Source organism: Erinaceus europaeus, chromosome 4 (genome assembly GCF_950295315.1).
Source record: "Erinaceus europaeus chromosome 4, mEriEur2.1, whole genome shotgun sequence".
In the NCBI taxonomy this organism is placed as follows: domain Eukaryota; kingdom Metazoa; phylum Chordata; class Mammalia; order Eulipotyphla; family Erinaceidae; genus Erinaceus; species Erinaceus europaeus.
Window position 1 is genome coordinate 103,002,447 of NC_080165.1, and position 12,846 is coordinate 103,015,292.

Genomic DNA, 12,846 nt, shown 5'->3' on the forward strand with positions numbered 1-12,846 from the left:
AGAAAGAAAGAAAGGAAGGAAGGAAGGAAGGAAGGAAGGAAGAAAGAAAGAAAGAAAGAAAGAAAGAAAGAAAGAAAGAAAGAAAGAAAGGGACCGGGTGGTGGCACATCTGGTTGAGTGCACATGTTACAGTGCACAAAGTCCCAGCAGGTTCAAGCCTCTGGTCCCCACCTGTAAGGGGAAAGCTTTGCGAGTGGTAAAGCAGGGCTGCAGGTGTCTCTCTGTCTTTCTCCCTTCCTTTCACCCCCTTCTTTCTCAGTTTCCATCTGTCCTATCCAATAAATGAATAAAGAAAAAAAGAAGTTTTTTTATTTGAAAATTACTCACAGACACACCAATATCCCAGTGAAGCAGACTCCAGGCACTTAACCCACAATGCCACAATTCTGACCAATTACTCTATGTGTCATTATACTACACCACCACCACCACTACTACTTACTACCACTATTCTTTTTTTAACCAGAATACTGCTTGGATCTAGCTTATACTGGTTCAAAATACTGAACCTGAGACCTTGGAGCCCCAGTGATGAAAGTCTTCTTATGTCACCATTATGCTGCCTCCCTTCACCTCTCTGTGTCTTCTCTATCTGGAGTCGATGGCCCTAGAAGCTTCTTTCATCTCTAAGTAGTGATCAAAATTCAAGGACACAAAGCTGCTGATTACATATTTATCCACCTGCATTCAGATCACATAATTTTCTCCCAATGAGCCTGAAAGAATTAGCATAGATCTATGTTGGCAGGTGTTCAAATGACCTTAACAATCTCCTCAGAGGACTATCTCTCAGGTGAGGCCACTTTAGAGTCTGAGCACTAACAACAAAACAGGTCACAGGGAAGTGGAGTGGAGAGCCCCAGCAGGTGAGATGATCAAATGGTTCATTTCTATGATGGCATCCAATAAATCTAGCAAATGCGATTATTAAAGGCAACATGCTCTCTAGGCTTAAAACATTCTCTGATGGTCTTGGTCTCTGTGCGTAAGATTCATCCCTTCGTGGTATTTCTGAAATAGGAAAGGCTTCTGGACAAGGAACTCTTGGGATTCTATTTTATTATTATTATTATTTTAAATATTTATTTATTTATTCCCTTTTGTTGCCCTTGTTGTTTTATTGTTGTAGTTATTGATGTCATCATTGTTGGATAGGACAGAGAGAAATGGAGAGAGGAGGGGAAGACAGAGAAGGGGAGAGAAAGATAGACACCTGTGATCGGGAAGGTGGTGAAATGGATAAAGCACTGAACTCTCAAGCATGAGGTCTCGAGTTCAACCCCTGGCAGCACATGTACCGGTGTGATGTCTGGTTCTTTCTCTCCTCCTATCATTCTCGTTAATAAATAAATAAAATATTTTTTAAAAAAGACACCTGCAGACCTGTTTCACCACTTGTGAAGCGACTCACCTACAGGTGGGGAGGCGGGAGCTTGAACTGGGATCCTTAGGCAGGTCCTTGTGCTTTGTGCCACGTGCGCTTAACTCGCTGCGCTACCACCCAACTCCCTGGGTTTCTTTTCTAGCCTAAAGGACTTCAAAATCTGCCAGATCTAAAAAATGAAGCAGTACCAAAATAATCATCATATGGGGTAAAGAAGTCCCATGGTAGCAGAATTAAACACTGCAGGGTTAAAATCACTTCCTTACATTTTCTTCCCCACACATAAAGAGCTCCATTCTCTGGGGACACCATGGATAGGGTGAGAATGGGAGAAGGGAAGAAAAGCATGGATCTATGATGGTTCAAATTGTAGGATTTTGGGAGTCAGGAGGTACCGCAGTGAGTTAAACGCATTTCGACCCCCCCCACCTGCAGGGGCGTCACTTCACAAGCGGTGAAGCAGGTCTGCAGGTGTCTATCTTTCTCTCCTCCTTTCTGTCTTCCTTCCTCTCTCCATTTCGCTCTATCTTGTCCAACAACAGCGACAGCAATAACAACAAGAATAACTACAAAAAAAAAAAAAAAGGAAAGGAAAGGAAAAGCAAGACACACAAAACAGTATAAAAAATTGCAGGATTTTATTTATTTATTTATTTATTTTATAAAGTCTTTTTTTTTTTCTGCCTCTAGGGTTACTGCTGGGGCTCCTTGCCTACACTATGAATCCACTGCTCCTGGAGGCCATTATTTTCTTTTTGTTGTTTGTTTGTTTTTTAAAGACTTTATTTATTTATTTATTTATGAGAAAGATAGGAGACAGAAAGAACCAGATATCACTCTGGTATAGGTGCTGCCAGGGATCGAACTCAGGACCTCAGGCTTGAGAATCCAGTGCTTTATTCACTGGACCACCTCTCAGACCACCATTATTTCCCTTTTGTTGCCCTTGTTGTTGTCATTGATGTTGTTGGATAGGACAGAGAGAAATTGAAAGAGGGGAGACAGAGAAGGGAAGAGAAAGATAGACACCTGGGGGCTGGGTGGTAGCACACCTGGTTGGGCACACATGTTACAGTGTGCAAGGACCCAGGTTCGAGCCCCCAGTCCCCACCTGCAAGGGGAAAGCTTCACAGCGGTGAAGCAGTGTTGCAGGTGTCTCTCTGTATCTCTATCTCCCCTTACCCTCTCAATTTCTGGCTGTCTCTATCTGATAAATAAATAAAGATAATAAAAATTTTTAAAAAAAGAAAGAAAGATAGACACCTGCTTCACCACTTGTGAGGCAACCCTTCTGCAGGTGGGGAGCCGTGGCTCGAACTAGGATCCTTATGCCAGTCCTTGCACTTTGCGCCATGTGCACTTAACCCACTGTGCTACCGCCTGACCCCCATAAATAGCAGTATTTTAATCACTAGTCAAGTCAGGCATTTTGATACCAGTCTACTCACCCCCACCCCCACAGCTGCCTCATCTATTCTGTTTTGTTTTATTATTCTTTTTGGCAAGATAAGAAATCTCATACTCTGTCCTAGCTGAGGTGGAAGTTATGTGACTTAAATGTTGCCAGTCAAAATATACAATCTGGCATGAAACTTGTTATGTATATTTTATTTATTTATTTACTTATTTATAATTTCTTTATTGGGGGAATTAATGTTTTATATCCCACAGTAAAGACAATAGTTTGTACATGCAGAACATTTCTCAGTTTTCCATATAACAATACAACCCCCACTAGATGCTTTGCCATCCTTTTTGGACCTGTACTCTCCCCCCACCAACCCCAGAGTCTTTCACTTTGGAGCAATACGCCAATTTCAGTTCAGGTTCTACTTGTGTTTTCTCTTCTGATCTTGTTTTTCAGCTTCTGCCTGAGAGTGAGATCATCCCATATTCATCCTCCTGTTTCTTACTTATTTCACTTAACATGATTTCTTCAAGATCCATTCAAGAGGGGCTGAAAATGGTGAAATTACTATTTTTGATAGCTGAGTAGTATTCCATTGTGTATATAGACCACAACTTGCCCAGCCATTCATCTGTTGCTGGACACCTGGGTTGCTTCCAGGTTTTGGCTATTACAAATTGTGCTGCCAAGAACATACGTGTACACAAATCTTTTTGAATGGGTGTGTTGGGTTTCTTAGGATATATCCCTAGGAGAAGAATTGCAATATCATAAGGTAGGTCCATTGCTAGCCTTGTGAGAGTTCTCCAGACTGCTCTCCCACAGAGGTTGGACCAATTGACATTCCCACCAGCAGTGCAGGAGGGTCTCTTTGACCCCACAACCTCTCCAGCATTTGCTGCTATTACCTTTTCTGATGTATAACATTCTCACAGGAGTGAAGTGGTATCTCATTGTCTTTATTTGCATTTCTCTGACAAGAAAGGACTTGGTATCAGAGTGATGTTGGCTTCATAAAAGCTAGAAAGGAGTATTGCTGTTTCTTCAATCTTCTGGAAGACTTTTAAAAGTAGAGGTATTAACTCTTCCTTGAAGGTTTTGTAAAATTCATCTGTGAAACAATCTGGTCCAGGACTTTTAGTCTTGGGGAGGTTTTTGATAACTGTTTCAATTTCATTAGCCATGATGGGCCAGTTCATATTATCTAGTTCCTCTTTATTTAATTTTGGAAGTTCGTAGGTATCTAGGAAATCTTCCACTTCTTCCAGGTTCTCTGGCTTGGTGGCATATAGTTGTTCATAGAAGCCTCGCATGATATGCTGAATTTCTATGGTGTCTGTTGTGATATCTCCCCTTTCATTTACAATTCCAATTTATTTGGGTCTTCTTGGTTTTTTGCTAAAGGTTTGTTGATTTTTTTTCACTCTTTCAAAGAACCAACATTTACTTTCGTTGATCTTTTGTATGGTTTTCTTATTTTCAATGTTATTTATTTCTGCCCTAACTTTAGTTATTTCTGTCCTTCTGGTTGCTATAGGGTTCCTTTGTTCTTCTTCTTCTTCTAAGTCTTTAAGGTGTGTAATCAGATTGTTTATTTGTGCTTTTTCTTGTTTCCTAATGTGTGCTTGTATGGCTATGAACTTCCCTCTCAGTACTGCCTTAGCTGTGTCCCAAATATTTTGATACCTTGTGTCTTCATTTTCAGTGAACTCTCATTTTGATTTCTTCCTTTATTTCCTCTTTGACCCAGTAGTTGTTAAGGAGTGTACTGTTGGGCTTCCACATTTTGGGACTCTTACTAATCTTTGTTGATTGTTATGTGTTAGTTTAATTCCACTGTGGTCTGAGAAGATACTTGGGATGATTTCAATGTTCTTGAATTTGCTGATCCTGTCTTTGTGGCCTAACATATGGTCTATCCTTGAGAATGACCCATGTGGACTTGAGTAGAATGTGTATGCCAGTTTCTTGGGATGAATCACTCTGAAAATGTCTAATAGTTCTAGTTTATCTATCTCCTCATTTAGCTCCCTCATTTCTTTATTGATTTTCTCCCTAGATGATCTGTCAAGTTGAAAGAGAGGGGTGTTGAAGTCCCCTACTGTTACTGTGTTGCTATTAATATATTGCTGTAGCTCAGTAGATGTTAGATTTATTTATGGCTTCTCATTGTGTGCACAGATGTTAATAAATCTCTATCTTTTTAAATTTTATTTAAAAAGTCTAACGTGTCAGATATGAGAATAGCTGTTCCTGCCTTTTTTTTTTTTTTTTTTTTTTTTGGTCCATTGGCTTGTATGATAGTTTTCCAGCCTTTCACTTTGAGTCTGTGTTTGACTTGTTGAGTTAGGTGGGTTTCCTGTAGACAGCATTATTGTTGGGTTGTGTTTTCTGCTCCATCTTCCTATTCTGCGCCTTTTAATAGGTGAATTCAGGCCATTGACATTTAGTGATATCATAGATTGAAGATGTTTTAATGCCATTCTTGTAGATTTTTAGAGTGTTCTGATATATGGCATATTTATGGTGGTCTGACTATTTATAGGAGACCTTTCAGAACTTCTTTCAGGGCAGGCTTGGTGACAGTTGATACCTTCAACTGTTGCTTGTCTGAGAAGGTTTTTATGCCTCCATCTAGTCTGAATGACAGTCTAGCAGGATACAGTAGTCTTGGTTGAAAGCCTTTCTCATTGAGCACTTGATAGATATCTTGCCATTCTCTTCTGGCCTGTAGTGATTGTGTGGAGAAGTCTGCTGCTGTCTTATGGCTTTTCCTCTGTAGGTGACTCTTTTTCTCTTGCAGCCTTCAGGATCCTTTATCTTTATTCCTTTCCATTCTAAATATGATGTGTCTTGGTGTCTTTAAGTCTGGGTTAATTCTGTTTGGCACCCTCTGGGCTTCTTGAACCTTTATGTCTTTGATGTTGCCTAAACTAGAGAGGTTCTCAGCTATTATGTCCTGAAGATTGCTTTCTTCTCCTCCCTCTCTTTCTTCCCCTGGTAAGCCAATAATGTGTATATTATTTATTTTGGAGTCATCCCATAGGCCTCTGTTGTTGTTTTCAGTATCTCTTAATCTCTTTTTGAGATCTCGTACTTCTTTCTTAGTTGTCTCCAATTCGTCCTCGATCTTGCTGATTCTGTCTTCAGCCTCTTTTATTCTATTCTCTCTCCTGAACTGTTTTCTGGAGTTTATCTGTTTTGTTACCCTGTTCTGATACTGTTTTAGCTTGCTCAGCTAGTTGTGTTCTTAGCTCAGCTATTTCAGCTTTCAGCTCTCTAGTAACCTTGAGATACTTAGTGTTTTCTTCCAAAGTCTCATTTGTTGTTTCTGCATTTCTGATGACAATTCTTTCAAATTCTATTTAGACACTCCTGTGATTATTTCCTTAACTAGTGTTTGGATGTTGACCTCATTATTTTGTGCTTCACCCTTTGGGGGGCTTTTAGCTGGACTCTTGTCCTGGTTCATTTCTCCAATATTCATGTTGGTTTAACCATTCTATATAGTATGTTATGAGGTCTCTCTCTCAGTACTTTTCAAATTACTGATCACTCTTGCCTGGATTGACTTGTGTCTAAGTAAGGTACTTAAAGAGTTCACAGTTGTGGAAAATAACAGTTGTTTCACTATTATTTCAATCCCTGTTGGAGCACAGTGGCTTAAAAGCCTCTTTTGTTCTTTTTCTTCCCTGTAGGCTATGGGAGCCTAAGGGCTTTTAAACTGTAAGTAGACTTCTAGTTTAATCACTCACTCCTTCTTCTAGCGTTTGCCCTTCTTCCGTAGCCAGTCAACAGCATCAGGTTGAGCCTGATGTAAAGTTTCGAGACCTCCTTTGAATCTGGAGAGGTGGCAGTCGTTGACTATGTGGGTCATAGTCTGTCTGTAGCCGCAGGAGCAGTTCGGGTCGTCTCTGGCTCCCCAGCGATGGAACATAGCGGCGCACCGGCCATGACCTGTTCAATACCAATTGAGGAGGGCCCAATCATAACGTGCTAGGTCAAAGCCGGGTTGACGCTTGCAGGGGTCTGTGATGAGGTGTTTGTTCTTTACCTCAGCTGACTGCCAACTCTGTTTCCAAGAGTCTGGAACAGAGAAGTTCAGTGTAGGCGTAGGGGACCAGATTGGGTGACGAGACGTCAAGCGTTGGACAGGGTGGGCGAAGATATCCGCGTATATTGGCAGGTCCGGTCGAGCGTAGACGTGGGAAATGAACTTAGATGATGCTGCATCCCGACGAATATCTGGCAGGGCGATGTTGCTAAGAACTGGCAGCCATGGAACCGGGGTGGAACGGATGGTTCCAGAAATTATCCTCATGGAGGAATATAATTTGGAATCGACCAAGTGGACATGGGGGCTATGGAACCATACTGGGGCACAGTATTCTGCAGTGGAATAGCATAATGCCAGAGATGATGATTGTAGTGTGGAAGCGCTCGCGCCCCATGAGGAGCTGGCCAGTCTTGCAATGATGACTCACTCCTGACCAAGAGATAAAGCAGGGTGGGGGAGAAATAGATAGGTGGTTATGCAAAGAGACTCTCACACCCCAAGGATCCAAAGCTCCAGGCTCAATTCAGCTTTTCTGCCAAGCCGGGTAGCAATGCTGGGCCCTTTGAGTTTCTAAACAAGTCCTGTTTGTAGTCTGTAGGTTCTGAGGCAATTATTCACCATGTTCTCATCAGGAGAACAATGTGGAAAGGCTCCCACTATATAACCCCACTGCTAGGCTACTGAGCTTTAGCTCTTGAGTTTCCTGGTCAGTTCTCTGTTCCCAGATGTCAGCACAGGGCCTCCTGCTGCTGCTCCAGCCTCTGAGGATAGTAACAACGGAGAGTCACAGATGCATTTGGTGAGTCTTAAGGGAGTCCTCTCCTCCCTTCAGCAGCAGCAGACTTTTTGTTAGTAAAACAGACTGGAGGTGATGCCTCAACTGGTAAACTGCTGGACTATTACCAGCCGCACCTCATTCACTCATTATAACCATAGATTGGAGCTCTTTGGGCAGAGGAGATAGCATAATGATTTTCTGTGTGAGGTTCTAAGGTCCTGGGTTCAACCCCCAGTAGCACCATAAGCCAAAGCTGAGCAGGGCTTTCATCTTTCTCTTGGTAGCCCTCATTAACATAAAGTAAATAAAATGAGAGGGCTATGGGAGCTCTTCCAATTGTGGGGAAGGAAACAATACAGCCCCATCATTTAGTAATTCACTCTTGTAGATGGTGCCATCCACACTTTGACAAGAGTAAGGGAAAATGAACCAGTCAAGAGAAAAGGGCATCAGTTCAAACCAACCTTTAGGTTATCAGGATGTTGGAATGGACAGGCAATTATAAAAACTAAAGAGACGAGGGTCCGGGCGGTAGTGCAGCGAGTTAAGCACACGTGGCACAAAGTGCAAGGACCGGCTTAAGGATCCTGGTTCAAGCCATTGTTTGTTTTTAATTGTTGTTGTAGTTATTGTTATTCATGTCATTGTTGTTGGATAGGACAGAGAGACATGGAGAGAGGAGGGGAAGACAGAGGCGGAGAGAAAGATAGACATCTGCAGACATCCTTCACCGCTTGTGAGCTTGTGAAGCAACTCCCCTGCAGGTGGGGAGATGGGGGGCTCCAATCAGGATCCTTATGCTGGTCCTTGCACTTTGCGCCACCTGTGCTTAACCCGCTGCACTATCACTAGTTACTAACTTGTAGGGACAGTAAAGATAAGATCTTAAAAATTGCTGTAGGAAAATTATTCACAGGGGGCTAGGCAATGGCACACTGGGTTAAGTGCACCAATTACCATGTGCAGGGAGTCAGGTAAGAGCCCCTGTTCCCCACCTGTGGAGGGGGCTGGTCTTCAGGTGTCTATCTATCTCCCCTCTCTCAATTTCTCTCTGTCCTATCAAGTATAGGAGGAAGGAAGGGAGGAAGGAAGGAAGGAAGGAAGGAAGGAAGGAAGGAAGGAAGGAAGGAGTAAATTATGATAGCCAATTTGAAGTTATTACCTACTTACACACATATACAATTCCATATATATTTTGCATTATGTAATGCATCGTATTAAGTGTATTATCTAACTATATATAACTTTGTAAATATATAGCTAGAATTTTAATTATGTAAGTGTAGCTATATTATCTGTAATTTTCTCCCCCAGCTTCCATAAAATACTCCTTAAAGCAAAAATTCCAACATAGTTCTGTGGAGTTTATACTGTATATAATAGTAACAGATATAGCAAAATCACCGCATAAGATGGGAGTTAACTATATTGTGACTAATAATACTTTTTTTTTTTTTTTTTTTTGCCTCTAGGGTTATTGCTGGGGCTCAGTGCTTGCACTATGAATCCACTGCTAATGGAGGCCATTTTTCCCATTTTGTTGCCCTTGTCATTATTATTTTTGTCATTGCTGTTGTTGTTGGATAGGACAGAGAGATATGGAGAGAGCAGGGGAAGACAGAGAGGGGGAGAGACACCTGCAGACCTGCTTCACTGCCTGTGTAGCGAAACCCCTACAGGTGGGGAGCCAGGGTCTCGAACCAGGATTCTTATGCTGTTCCTTGTGCTTTGTGCCACCTATGCTTAACCCACTGCGCCACCGCCCGGCCCCCATGTTTTACTTTTATCCATGTGACTAACAAACCAGACTTTTCCTTTTCTTTTTTTAATATTTATTTTATGTATTTATTCCCTTTTGTTGCCCTTGTTGTTTTATTGTTGTAGTTGTTATTGATGTCATCATTGTTGGATAGGACAGAGAGAAATGGAGAGGAGGGGAAGACAGAGAGGGGGAGAGAAAGACACCTGTAGACCTGCTTCACTGCCTGTGAAGCGACTCCCCTCCAGGTGGGGAGCCGGGGGCTTGACCTGGGATCCTTAAGCTGGTCCATTAACGCCTTGCTCCATGTGCGCTTAACCCGCTGCGCTACCGCCTGACTCCCCTAAACCAGACCTTTCCTAACCAATATGCATTTTCTTTTTATTTTTTACTTCAGTTGCCACCAGTGTTATCATTGGGGCTCAGTATCTGCACAGATGAATCCACCATCCAAAGTGAACTTCAAAAAAAAATTTTTTTTTAATTGACAGAATTTGTGAGGGGAAAGAAATAGGGAGGCAGCGAGAAACGCCTACAACCCTGTTTCATGCTCGTGAAGCTTCCCCATTGCAGATGGGAGGCAGGGGCTTAAACCTGGGTCCCTACGCATGGTAATGTGCTGGTGCACCACCGCCTGGCGGCTATAAAATTGAATTTTAATCTTATACTATACAAAAATAAATTGCAGAGAACTTAAAAAGTATTAAAATTTTCCACAAAATTGGGGGAGGGTGTTAGATAGCATAATGGTTATGCAAACAGACTCTCATGCCTGAGGTTCAAAAGTACAGGTTCAATCCTCTGTACCACAGTAAACCAGAGCTGAGCAGTGCTCTGGTAAAAAAGGGAAAAAAATCTTTTTTCCCCACAAAATGGTATAAAAAAGGATTATTTCATGGGAGTTGGGCTGTAGTGCAGCGGGTTAAGCGCACGTGGCCCAAAGGGCAAGGACCGGGTAAGGATCCCAGTTCAAGCCCCAGCTCCCCACCTGCAGGGGAGTCGCTTCACAATCGGTGAAGCAGGTCTGCAGGTGTCTATCTTTCTCTCCCCCTGTCTTCCCCATCTCTCTCCATTTCTCTCTGTTCTAGCTAACAATGAAGACATCAATAATAACTACAACAATAAAACAGAGACAACAAAAGGAATATAATATTTTTTTAAAAAGGAAAATATATGATAAATGTATAAATGTAAATCAGACACAGATAGACTACAAGATACTGGCGAATCCTGGAACTCAGAAAGACAAAGTCCAGATACAGCTCTGGAGCGGGGCCAGTGGCTAAAGCGCTGGACTCTCAAGTACCAGAATGATGCTCTGGTCCTCCCTCTCCAAATAAAGAAAACAAAACCCACAGCCCCATACCAAAAAGAAAACAAATATATACTGTAAGTTACCAGTGAGGAAATCCCAACAGCCAGTGCACATGGGAAGAAAAAAGCAGCCAGACTCTTAACAATTACAGAAAAGTTCATGAAAATGCATGAAAATGAACTTCTAGACAGCTAGTGAGAGCTAACAACAGTGCAGCCATCTTTCAGAACCATTTAGTTCTTGTTACTCTAGAAAAGCATCATCATCATGATTATTTATTATTATTTTTTTTTTACCAGAGCTCTGCTCAGCTCTGGCTTATGGTGGTATGGGGGACTGAACCCCAGGCTTTGGAGCTTCAGGCATGTGAGTCTCTTTGCATAACCAATATGCTATCTACCCCCACCCTGCATTATTTTTTTTTTACAACCCAGCACAATGAGATGCAAAAAAGCTGCCTCCTGAATCAGTGTTTCACCAGGGGCATACAGAAGACAAGCCTACAAGTTTACGAATAAGAGAATAAACAAATATAATGCATCTTGTTTACTCATTAGAACACTGTGATATAAGTAACATATCTATCAACATAGAGCTTCAAGATATAATGAATGGGAGTAAAGAATACAGACAGCCTGGTGATATTCATGTACATCAAAAAAAAAAAAAAAACCTGAGGAATTCAGGTCCTGGTGCAAAATGAAATTACACTCACGTGACAGTGACTGCAGTATAACATATTAACCCCCTCAATTTAAATAAAAATTGGAGACAATACCATTTCCTTAAGATACCAACTGAAGACACACAGATCTGTTATGGTGGCCCCTGAGCAGTCCAAGAGGGGTCATACAGTGAGAAAGCTAAAAGGAGCTCTACTTACATCTCAGTGTGTTGTTATTATTTTTTAGCTAATAAATTAAAAGCAAGAGCTACTACTTGTAGAGGGTGGAAATGTAAATTTGATACTTTTTCCCTTGGGGCTATTTTTCACTAGCAGCACTTCCTCTGGGGCTCTGCCACCCTCTGGGTGTGACAGGAAAAGGAACCCCTGGGGCTCAGCCCAACACTGAACTTAAATCACATGTAAATACTGTCTTTGTTTAGAGCGGGCTGGGGGTGGGGAGAGGTGTCAGGCTTTAAGTACAAAATTGTTAACCAAAATTCCCTTCCCTGCAGTGCCATCTAGTGGGGGGAAAAGCAACTTCACCTGTTAGGGTTACTTAACTCCAAACCTCTCCATTCTGAGGCTGTGGCATGGTATTAACTCTTTACTTTCTGGTTAGCCTTCCTTAAATTAAATTCCCCAGCCTCCAGGTGAAACAACAAAGACATGCCTTTTTATCTTCTCTTGCTCAGCTGCTGCCTTTGCTTTTCTTTTTTTTTAATTTATTTATTTATTCCCTTTTGTTGCCCTTGTTGTTTTATTGTTGTAGTTATTATTGTTGTTGTCGTTGTTGGATAGGACAGAGAGAAATGGAGAGAGGAGGGGAAGACAGAGAGGAGGAGAGAAAGATACACACCTGCAGACCTGCTTCACTGCCTGTGAAGCGACTCCCCTGCAGGTGGGGAGCCGGGGTTCGAACCGGGATCCTTATGTCGGTCTTTGTGCTTTGCGCCACCTGCGCTTAACCCGCTGCGCTACAGCCCGACTCCCAAAGTTGATAGTCTTATTACCCCATTTGCATGCAAGGAAGGGGACAAAGACACAATTTGGCCGTTCAAGGATGCAAACCTAATTGCAAACCTCCCCTGCCTTTGCTTTTCAACTAAATGACACTCTGACCTTTCTCTCACTATTCATTCCACATTTCAAACCCTTGAGTTTGACAGCTTCTTTGTATAGTGAACATTTTAATTTAAGCATTGCTTGCTTTGTAAAAATTCATGATGATAGGTGTTTTTCATTTAAAGGACCTTAGAAATACAACATATTATCACTGTAGGTTAAGTACAGGGAATTAGAATTAGTTCTAAGAACCAGCTTTAGGTGAGAGAGAGGACATAGTATCTTACCAAAAGTCAATAAAATGGCTAGGTTTCTTAGACATGACAGAAACAAAACAAGATTGTACAACCCCCAATTGGCTACACTGAGTTCATTTACAATCCAGAGATGTGACTGAACAGAGGCGTAAAATTAAA